The following is a 12560-nucleotide window of genomic DNA, read 5'->3' as shown; positions in this document are numbered from 1 at the left end:
AGAGACATGCATAAAAACAAAACTTGTTTACTTCTGATTTAACTGTCATTTCGTTGCGTAATGAATCCTTGTAATTTAAAATGACCTAATAAAGTCGTAACTAAATGCTTGTCTAAGTTATTGGTCCCCTTTTCTCTACAATCCCATCACTAAAAATGCAAGCAGGATTAACCAAATAAATAAATAAAAATTTTAAATATTGAAGCCTTAAAATTTGATTAAATATTTATAATCCTCCATCAACAAAGAACAAATACTTTTTTTAGTTACGAAATCCCTGCATCGCATTTCTATTAATCCCTCTCTTCCATATGAATCTTTGTTTGGACGTGATATTTTCTTCTACATAGTTTGTAATCTGACCAGTATTTTTTAATCTCAAAATGTTATGTTCATTATTCTTTAGTTCTTGAAGAGAGAACCTCAAAGTATACAATTATCATTTGGTTCTGTACTCATGAAAGATAGAAAGTTGGTCCTCCCCACACGGAAACGTTTTCTGAGGGAAACACAATACATTTATGCACACGTCACCTTAACACATATTTTTTGAAAATAGCTTCTGAAAACGCTTTTGACCTGGAAAATAACTTTTTGTTTCCTCATGTAAGTGTCCTTAGTCACTCTAAAAAAGTAACCCACACTCACTTAAGTCTACGACAAGGATGTGCAAACTTTTAATATAATGGGCCGTATTGCCACTTGAAATATTTTAATATGCCTATTAAGTTAAATTTCATGAAAAATGGCTTTTAAACTGTTAAATATATGTTTATTTTAAATTAGGGACAAATTAAATTTTTCATAGCCAAACTGCTTAAAAAAGGCTAATCTGGTAACCCTGTTCAGGGGCATCTGCAGTATTTTTTTGAAATCCTTAAATTTTTTTGGATTTTTTGATGTTTCCTTATTAATTTTTTTTCCCTAGAGCGATAATTTTTCCAAAAATACTATTTCAAGTGAGAATGAGTAGTGGGCCGTAATTAAACATTCAGCCGGCTACAATGCGGCCCATGGGCTACGTGTTGGACATCCTTGGTCTAGAATATGTAAGCAACAATTATATAAATAAAGTAAAACCTGGTATAACGACAACCTGTTTTGAGCATGTTAATGCACCAAGGAGCCATATCCAGTTTTTGCATTTAGAATTGTTACAAAATATCTAACCTAGTTTAAGAGATAATATGCACTAAGCGGTCATTTCTTCCGTTACTATTGCCTTATGAGTCTGGAGAGGGGATTTTCGTGCGAGAAGAAGGTTCGAGAGAGACATGCATTACTCCTAAATGAAGACTCTTGTTAATATCAGCTGCCTCATATATGATTTTGGTCGGAGAAAATGAATTACTTCTATAAAGAGTAGAACCTTCTACATTTAAAATAGCATTAGTGATGGTAAAATATTAAAGCAATATTTAAACTTATACATAATTATTTTTTTGCGCCTTTTCAAAACAGTTTACACCAAAGGTTGTCGAGAATGCTTACTTCAGAGGAAGAAGTTAACACGACGACGACCCATGAAATAATGAATAAAAAAGAAGGAAGAGTAGGCGCAACAACTGTTTTTCCTTTTCTCATCGCTAAGCATAGTTTTTCTTTATATAGGCTTCACTGTATATTTGTCGAGGATGTCTAAGATGGCATGTTTCTCCACATGCTACACAAAAGAATATTCAGTGTACAAAAACTCATCAGCATAAAAAAAATATAATAAAGGAAATTAATGAGATTAAGAAGAAGAAGAAGAAAAAAAAGCAAAAGATGAATGCCAAGAGGTGATAAACGTTTTACTTATTTAGACTATATCGACAATTTCTTTAAGGACATTATTTTGTATACATTGTATGGCCACAAAGAGGTAGAATAGATTTGGGTATAATTAAAGTAATATGCAATACTAATTATGGAAAGTATATATGTGTTTGTCGTATTAATGAAATATTGCAGGCGTGTGAATATTTCGTCGAACTGTATATCATGTTTTTATATATAAATCAGATAAATATTTTTAATATAACAAAATATTAATCTAACTCATGTTTTGCTTCCAAGCTTTACAACCTCCAAAAGGACTACTTCACTTGTTCACAAGAACAAATATACTATGTGTTTTTGACCATCAACTCCTTTTTTCATAGCTGTGGACTCAATTAAAAATAAACGGATAATAATGGAACTACAATGTGGTGGAGAAACCTCAGCGGAAAAACTGGTAACCAAACAGTTGGACAGATTAGGTCTCCTCAGGTCTGGCATCGATAGAAAAACACTGCTTGGAAACCCTTTTACCCCATCAAAGCAGAAATAACTCCTGCTACATGATTACTACCTAATCAATTTATATGAATAAGTTGAATAATGAGGATGGGAGTATAAATTGCACGTTCTGTAGCCAGAAAATAGAAACGTCGGTACACATGTGATAAAATAAGTCCTCTGGTACTAATGTGTGAACTAAAAATAATAAAAAATTTACTAGTCTTGACGTCAAAACCCGATTGGATAGTGGCCACAGATCTGAATTTTCCTAGGGCTTTGATGGCAGAGGCCATCATCAGTAAAGTGCATGTCCAGCACATGCAACAAGAAACCCATTCCAACAAATTTGGAAGATATAATCGATAAAGAACTCTATGCTTTAGCAAATTTCTCCGACAATGATCGTTAATTCGGACTTTTAGGTGTTTGTATTAAAAAAATAAAAAAAGTCCCGGCAGTTAAGTAGAATCCGTCAGCGAGGAGATTAATCAATTTGGTGGGATGCTTCTTTCATCTTCTTTTCTATGCTGGACAGGAACTCTGGACCCCCTTTCAATGATATTTCACTTTCTGCTTTCCTGGAGAGCTCTTTTTCATCTCATCCTTTATATTGATCACATTGAAAACTAGGCTCCTAGAGACCTTAGCAATGTCCTAAACCCTAGCCACCTCAGCTTCAGCACCCGGGAGATCTGAGATGCACGTCCTTTTGGCTTTTTGCTCACTCATGATGACGAGATGACGCAATGTTTCTTATAGTTTATTTATGTACAAAGAATGGCTAAAACAGAATGTCAAAAATATTCACTAAACCTTCCTAAATTAATGAGAAAATTAACATTAATTAACAGTCCACATTTTAATGCCAACCCTATTTATCATAATTCATGTGGATTTTCGGCATATGATAAGATTTGAATTAAATATGAAAGCTGACATTTTTAAATGTTTTTCTTTTGTTTTCATTAATGGGCACTCTAGAGAGTAAAGTAGGTACTCATTAGTCATCCTACTATATGTTTATCAAACTCTTATTAATTATGATCCTTTTGTTCTTGAGGAGAGAATACGTCATATGAATTGATATAAGTATTATTTTATTGAGTATTTACGTGCGAGGGTGCTTATGAAAAACAGAAAATAAGACTGAAAGTAAGTATGTTTCGGTGCAAGTAATGGGAAATGGAGGACTGTTGGATAATAGATGGCGCTGAAATAATGTTTTTTTTTAACTTTTAAATCTAATAACCATAGCGTTGCCATTTTCCCATTTTTTCTAAGACATTTATATACCCTTCACGTTTGATTACATAGCTCTATTGAGAACTTTAAAAAAACCATGTTTAAAATTTTCATAAGTAATTTAATTAAACAGATTATTCACCAAATTTGATGAATCCCTTTCTGTAAGATTAACTTCATTAATACTTGTTATAGCTACTTTGATTAATGATTCCGATTTCTAAGAGTTCAGTTGACTACTGTATTTGATCTTAAACAAAGAAGCTTGCAACCAATAATGCTCTGACTGAAATTCAACATTAACATTCCTTACCCTTTGCAAAACTTACCTCATAAATTGTGAAATAGGGTTCCTACAATTCCTTGACGTTTTGAAAACTCCACCAATAACGTAATGGATTAAAATATACGCTTTTAAAAGTGTTTCAAATGTGTATGTGATATATAGCACAAGACTGTATCCACTAGTATATATGTTTGAATCAAAAAAGTATATAAAATAACATTGTCATTGTTCGTAATTACCTTATTATATACGAAAGAACCCAAGATTATATACATTTTCTGAACTAAAACCCAACAACCTAAAATGATATATAAACCCCCAGACCTAGCAGCCGGTCCTCTCCTAAATTTCAAGAAATCTTCAAAATCAGACGCAAAACATAAATAACATAACTTTGATAAGTGATGTTATTTAACACCATAATAAATAAATCTTTTATCATTAGTCTAAATAAGGCTTAGATTTAAGTATTGGCAAAATATTCAGACGTGTTCAAAATGCTTATAGTTTTACTCAAGTAATTCAAATGATTAACTGAGATACTTAAGTGAAATGTTAGTACAAACTATGATTTGTAGAGAGTGCTTTGAAATTTGGGACGTTTTTGAAGGACCCATAACAGATACAAGACGGGACTTGATTGGACGGGAGGGATTTTAAATCCCATATTAAGGACAAATACGAAAATTGAAAAAAATATAGAGCTCGCTCTACGGTACGTTTATTCTAATATTGAATTAGACTTAGACTCAGTAACACGATTAAAAAAACTGCCTTTTTTTTACACCCTCTGAGTGGTAATCAAATCTTTTTTAGTATTATTCTCCTACAACAGACCCCATACACATAAATTGATTGAATTGATTTGAATTATTGAGTGAATTGAAAAGATCGTCTATTACTAAACTTGTAATATCATAAAAGATGTTTCCATACCAAATTTCAAGACGATTGAACGTATTTTGAAGGTTTTCAAATTAAGTTGAAGCTTTATTTATACATATTTAGTAAATTATTTGCATGAAATTTGATTCTTGCAGAGCATTGTCTGTTATTTTTCCTTACCCTAGTGTTTTAAAATGGTTCAAGTTTTTTTTCTTACTGAGAAAATTATAATGTTGCAGAAATCAATTTTTTTATTTTCAATTTAATGCCTTAAGAGCAAAATAATAATACTTCAATTTAATAAAAAAAAAGTAGTCTGATCTTGTATTTGCAACAAAGTGTACTTTCCTCAACAAATAAATCAATTATAAATACAAATTTTAAAAGTGTAGTTATATACTGGTATATTGGGAAATTTCTAAAACCCACTTCCTCGAGTTCATATTTTACATAAATGATGAGTATATCAATGTCCAACTTATCCCGATACTCAAATTTTCAAAAAAGTTAATCGAACCCACTCAAAGCTACCCATCCTAATGAACATCTATATTTGTTGTGTATCAACATATAAACAATCTGGAACAAAATTCAAGAAATCAATAAAATCCCAATTTTTCTTTTTACTTCATACATAAATACAACCCAATATTCCGTGGAGATATTTTAGTCAATCAAAGGCTTTATATTAAAATTTGTGGGATGAATTAAAATACACAAGAATTTTAATCATAGCTTAGAACCTATATTCGATTTAAGAGTCTTGTTTTGGCCCCGATATGACCTTTCAAATACATAATAACTATCCGTTTCTCATTCTTTTATTCTGACGATCAATTTTGGTTACATTAAGTGTAACTTGAGACAGAAATAAAGGGTTGATTATAATAATTTACTAATAGAAATGAACGAATATTCGACGAAGAAATCACATGCAATTCACACTTAATTTTAAGAAAAATCATTCTAGTTTTTTTTCGTGTGTTGATAGGCCACATTTATGTAACAACGTGACTACAACTTACATATCGAGTGGTGCTTTAAAATTTGAACACCCTGAATTTTAAAGTTCAACAAGAGATATTTTAATTGACAGCATAATTTCAGCAAAATTAATTATATAAATAGATGTGAGCCCGAGGTCACGTAATTATTAATGTAGCCGCCCTCAGCGGCAATGATGGCTTTTAGGTGGCTGCGGATAGCCTAGCACCTAATCCAGATGTTGTTCTCTGTTATGGTGTCCCAGTGCTGGCTGAAAGTGGCTTTGAGGGCCTCGATGTTTGGATGACGGACACTACAGGCCTTTTCCACGACAAGCACCCAAAAGGTGTAGTTGAGGGGGTTGGCATCAGGGTTGTGTGTGGGCCGAAAGTGTAAAATAGAGTTCAGAAGAACTCATAAGACTCATTCAACGGAGGAGATGGGCTTATTTCATTGCTGGTGTCAAAAATGGCTTCTCCACTCTTGTTTTTGATGGCATTGTGGACAGTCTGCTGTGAAAACCAGAGATCTCTACATGGATCCTCATGGATTGTAGGTTCTGGCCTACTTTCTTTTACTTCTCCGGGTCCAGTTTAGCCTTTTTGACAGATCCCTTCTTCCTGTTCAACGTTACGGTCATGCTGACGGGGCCTACGTCCTAGAGACGCCAACTTCTAGGAGTGTGGGCATAAAAATTCATCGATCACGTTAATGCTTAATTTGCTCGATATATATCTAAGCTAAGGAGCTCAATTTTCTTCTTCTTCTAACTAATTGTGTATGAATTAATTTTGATCACTCAAAATAAATAAATTATTGAAATAGTAAGTGTTCAGATTTCAATGGACCACCTGGTACATATGGGTACCCAAGGATCTAAGAGATGTGTCATGATTTGAATGTAAATATATACAGCTAGTGTTCAAAAGAGAAAAACTCATGATACTTTTTTTCTAATGGAATGCAATTCAAGAAATTCAAATGAAATTCAGAGTCATTCTTTAAAGAAACGGATTAAATATGATGACGTGAACATATTTTTATAAAGGAGTGCTGAGTGGGGTATGTTGTTCATATAAAACACTCAGAGAATATGTTATGTTTCCTCCTTCTACAAAAGTCAGGATGTTTCAAGCAGTACCTGAATATGACACACACCTTTTGAGATAGTACTTGAAATACATGATTGTTTTTAGAGGGATGACATATGCTCTATAAAATATCTTTATTAGAAGATCCAAATAGGTTATAAATCAAAAATATTTAATTTTACATTTTTGTTTATTTGTAAGAAATGTTTATCATTTTAACAAACATTAACCTATATACGAACAAATGAAATATTATTTTCTTCTTTTGTAAGACCTCAGTAGAAATCTCATTTCATCTTCTCTACTCCTGTCGAAAAGGGAATCCGATTATAAAAATGGTTCTTAATCTCATCTTAGAAAAGTATGGAAAGAAACTTACTTTTTCTCTGTTAGACTGGAGTGGATGATTGTGCGTTCCATGAACTCAAGAGACAATGAAAATATAAACTTTATTATGTCTTTTAACAAGGTAGGAAAATTAAAATTTTAATAATTTTATATTCAACTATAGCCCTTTTACAGCAAATTTTTTATTTATTTAATTAATAAATTGTTGTTTAACTAATTCTTTATTATGCTAATCATTTTAAATAGTTTTATAAAAGTAAATTTTCTTTTGTACTTTGTAGTCAGATGCTTATATTTATTGAATAATAATAATATTTAAAAAAAAAAACTATCCTAGTTAAGTGCATTGTTCAACATCAAAAATGCCACAAGAACAAAATTTACTGAGCTGAGTAGGTTTTGACATTTTGATACTAAATATTACTTTAGTTTTTCTCTATTAGCCTCATGGCATTCAGAAAAAGGTCATGAAGTTTTTTTTATTGTAAAATAGTTTTAAGATTAAGCCTTTATTGAAAATAAAGATATATGGCTAATATTTATTCTAAAGTATAGTTTTAAAAGATTTCAAAACCATTTCTGAAATGTCTTTATCATGTTTAAACCTCAATTTATCTTAGTTTAAGATTGAAAATCGGTGTATTTTATTCGGTGGCTCATAGTTCTAAGAAGAATAAATCCGGAGTGTGTAAAAAATGTCATCTGGTATCTGAAAGTATGAACTTTTTTTTTAAAAATACTTCCTTCGATAAAACGAAGCTACGGTGGTAACTTTGCTAACCAAGGACCTATATTTGTCGTCTACATTGTCATATTTTTGAGCAACGAGTTCATTTAATTTTGTTTTTAAATTGTCGTATACAACCAGATTGATAGAAATGGAAGATTAGTCCATCATGTAGAATCTGTAGTCCTGCTAGAATGGTCAATTTGTTGTACCGTACCGACTGCTGGGAAAGAAACACACAAGTTTTGATGTCATAGAGTATAACAGTGGTACTCTTACAGTAACGGTCAAGGAAGGCGATATACAGCTACTCTTGTTAACAGTTATACTCTATAACATCACTATTAAAAACATGGTGGAAGTCAAACATCAGTCGAAAAAGCGTTATGGTGTAACCTTGTATTATTGTTAGTATACAGGTTTTATTAGGACTAACTTCACTCGTAAAACAATTATGGTACTCGAAGACCATCTCCAAAGATGTTTATTGGCAGTAGTTAAATCCTCTTGTAGCAAAAATGTCAATATGACTCATAGCCTTTCATTCAAAACAACGAATATATTTTCGTCAAAAACTGTGTACACTTATTTCCTTTTTGCCTTTTTTGATTCACCTTCCTGGTTAGTTATTACTAAATATATTTAGGGGTAAATAATCCTTTATTTATGAAAGTATTGAACCAAGGATAAGAAATACAATACCTCATCTTCTCTACATACCTATAAAAAAGGGGATAAATTAATTACCTATTTGAAGACTTTAAGGAAAATAATGACTCTTACTGAAGTAAGAAAATAATGTAAATCAACCTTGAATCATGTTGAGAGCTACTAATTCCATGATCTTATTTTAATGTAATAAAATATGATTTTATTTCAAGGACTACGTTTTTTTAATTGATCTTTCGTTTTACATAAAATACTGAGGTTACAACGGTTATTTTCCAAACTTCCTATGTGAGTAATTTATTGCTGACTTTCAAATTATTAGGTATATATTATTTTAAAAGATATATATCTACAGGGTGTCAAAATTGAGGATTGCATGAAGTATCTGTACTCTCTTATTGTAAGTGATATAAGGTTGATTTTAAAAAATGAAATAAGCCCATGGTTATTAAAAATTAACATTTAATATAAATTAAACATAGTTGCCAAATTTGATATTTGTCAGTACAATAGTTGGTGCTAGGTCTGGACTGTCGGATTGATCTATAAGAACTTCCCATCCGTGCTTTCAAAGCTTCTACGGCCTGTCGTTGTCTTGGTGTCTCCTATTCAACAGTGCTGTATTCTTCTGTTTGATTGCCAGATTCAAACGGTGGAGTTGTTCTTAGAATTTATTGGAAAAATATCACTTGAACCCCTGTCGTGCAAAAGAAACCATAAAAGTATTGCCCCCTTATACATGGGGAATTTTCTTGGTCACTTTCGACGCGTTTTTTCCCCTTTCAGATAGTAAAAATGTAAAATATTGAAAATGTCAGTCCTTGAGACCACCATACTTGACGCTAGATAATTCACGACTGAACTGGCTTTGTGTAATAGTGTCCAAAAAGCGTTGAAATTATATACTCCCAATTTACAACACTTTATCGAATGATCCGATGTGACCCATAATGAACAAGATGTACTTAGTTAAAAAAAGAGGCGGGAAATACGAAATTAGTTTTTTCCAACCTAATATTTTGTAAAAATTAGTATTTGTACAGGAGTACAAAAAAAAGGGGTTGGTTTCAAGAATTGTGTGTACCGTGTGTACGCTCTTCTTCTAAGTGATTGTAGCCAAGAAAAGCGATGGCAATGACACCAAGCACTTGTGCAGAAATGGTAAAACCTTCTTTTTTTATTTTTAAGTAAACATTTTAAGGAAAATTTAAGGCTAAAGATCCGCACCATCCCCAAAATGTCGACCAGACAGCACTCCCGCGAGACGAAAGTGTCACAGAGCACAGTTTGAAGATCTTTGAATGGTATAAACTATAAATATTATATTAGAAAGAAATTTAGCAGCATAGAAATCCAAAGGCTGGAGCAAGCAAAGAAGTTGAGGCCATGAATTATAAAGAATTACGTGCCACACTAAAAATCTGAGTCCGTTGGACATATTTTTGTGGCCGTTCTTAAGAATAAGGTCAATCCTATTATCCGCACCAACCAAGACTCGTTGAAGGCAGTCATCATGAGCGAGTCAAATATAATAGTTTCCTACGCCGTGTTGAAGCTGTGATTGATGGAAAATCAATCTTTTATTGTATTTTGAACGTTCATAGGCATATGTACAATTTAGAAAAGGTTTGATTGAAAAAAATTAATTTATCAAAAAATTAATAACACTTCAATATTTCATTATTTGACCCTCAATTTCTTGCTGTGCACTCTGTAAAGCTATGGTATTAACGATAAACTAAAATGGTGCATTCAGTAGAGTGAAAACCTCCAACTAAAACCATTTCCCCATACAAATTAAAATTAATGTTATGTTGTTAGTCAAAACTTTGCAATGTTGAATATTGTTTACCTTGATCTTTGACCTTATGAATTATGACCTTTATTATACCTTAAAAATGACACTAGTTTGACTTAGATATCTTAGTTTCTACTAAATTTATGGTCCATTATGAGGTTTTAACGTTTTGTGTTAGGTTGACTTATCTAAATTTTATGCTCTCTTACTGTTAAGATTGATAATCTTTATACAAATTTTCACAAATTAGGTTTATAACTTTTTCCTTAATCTTTCTTACAAACAGGCAAACAAACAAGCTGAGGCCGAGATAATGAATAAAAAGAGCTAAATGGGTTTCAAAAGGAATTTATCAATGTGTAAATTGTTTTATTTAGTCGAATACTTTGTTGAAGCTACAAACTAATTTCTTTGTAATTTAATATCCTTGTCATTTTTCTAATCGTCTCTATTAAATTTCTTCATTACAGAGAAAGAAAAAACAAATAAAAACTAATTTTGTACTAATAAAGTAATTTAGTCACTATAAAAGTGTTTCAAATAAATTTATCACAAGGATATTATATGCATTGCATCTCTCAACATTTTCTTCACAAGAAATATGGGCAAAATCTCTTCACTGACGATATCTCATTAACTCCAAATTTTAAACTTCTATTTATATGTTATTGAATAGTACTAGTATAATCAGCATAGATTTGAATTCTACAGATCAAAGTTCATCTCACTAATAGTTTGCAAATGTAGAAAGATCAGCAGCTTAATTAATAAATATATACAGAGTACAGGGTGTGCCATCATAGTTGACACACTGAAGATACTTTATGTAGTGTGTACCGTGTGGATCCTTTTTTCGTCGGCCGGTCTGGTCACGTCTAGTCTTAAGAACGGTACTTAACTGTCCATCCATGTAATTTTTCCTACTAATGTAGATGGTTTTTTTAAAGCCACATATGATATATGTGATATGTATTAAGAGCAGTGCACATATTTTGCAAAATATAGTATTCATGTTTTCATTATAATGCAATATTTAACGAACATATTTTAGTGTTTTTACTTAGTTATATAATTTATTCTTTATTGTAACGGAGTTATTAAAACAAGGAAAAATACTCTCAATGAGGTCAGAAGGAATCAATTTTACCTACTTTGCGGACCAATAAGTGGGACTGGATGGCCGTCCTTGCTCCTAAATAAGGACCAATACAAAATTAACTCTAAGAAAATAGGCGACACACTAATTTAACTAATAACTAGTGTGGAACCTCGACAGAGCGAAAAACCTCATCCTAAAGTTAAATTGAGCAATGTATTTCAATTAATTCCAAAGTTATGATCGATTATGTATTTTTTTCACACTTTTTGTTACCTTGACCTCTCAAAATTTTATTGGCCTCTTTCTTTGATCATTTATAATCTTTGTACAAAGTTTGAATAAAATCTATGTGTAACTTTTGCTCGTGACGAACCAATAAACAAAGAAACAGAGTCAAGACATAGCCTCTGTTCAACATTATTACGGAGGTAATTCATCAAAAAACATATACACCAAATATGTTCGCTCATTCACACTCTATGACCAATCTTCTAGAACACAGAATTAGCTGTTAATTGCTAAGAACAACATGATCCTAGTCGTCACTATGAGCACATAGTACGTGAAGAGGATCCTCGGGGAGCAAACTGGGGCCTCGAGCACGACGATTTATAACATCTACCAATATTGGAGGTATTGTAAATCGACTTGTTTGAGGCCCCAGTCGGCTTCCCGATGTCCTTCTGGGGTAATTCCGCACAGAAGAGCGCTCCAACCACATTCTCCTTGTCGTATTGTATGATCATGATGATGATTAGAACATGTTTTCTATGCAATCGAAAGCCATTTATGTGTTCTACAACAAACCTCCTAGGAAAATTGTAAAATAATCCCTCTTAACCTCTCAAAATTTGCATAATACAGATGATTAAATAAATACCGTTGGCCACGTATATACTTACCATGTATTATATATTACTAATAAAGTATTAACTTTTATCTCTTCACATCCATTGTTGCTTGTAATTTCATACAACAAAATGATATTTTGATGCACATTGAACTTTGTACTATTTTCTTATATTTTTGCAAAATTGCACGTCTTTTTAAAATAGTTTTTATTAACCTTTGTGCATGCGTGTATGTACAATGTAGGGTAATGTTTTTTTTCCAATATCAAATCTTTGAACAATTTTTGAATGCAACTTATCTAAAGTTTCATTCAA

The sequence above is a fragment of the Lepeophtheirus salmonis genome, chromosome 7, assembly GCF_016086655.4.
Source record: "Lepeophtheirus salmonis chromosome 7, UVic_Lsal_1.4, whole genome shotgun sequence".
In the NCBI taxonomy this organism is placed as follows: domain Eukaryota; kingdom Metazoa; phylum Arthropoda; class Copepoda; order Siphonostomatoida; family Caligidae; genus Lepeophtheirus; species Lepeophtheirus salmonis.
The sequence above is the reverse complement of the archived record's forward strand: the minus strand, read 5'-3'. Positions refer to the sequence as shown.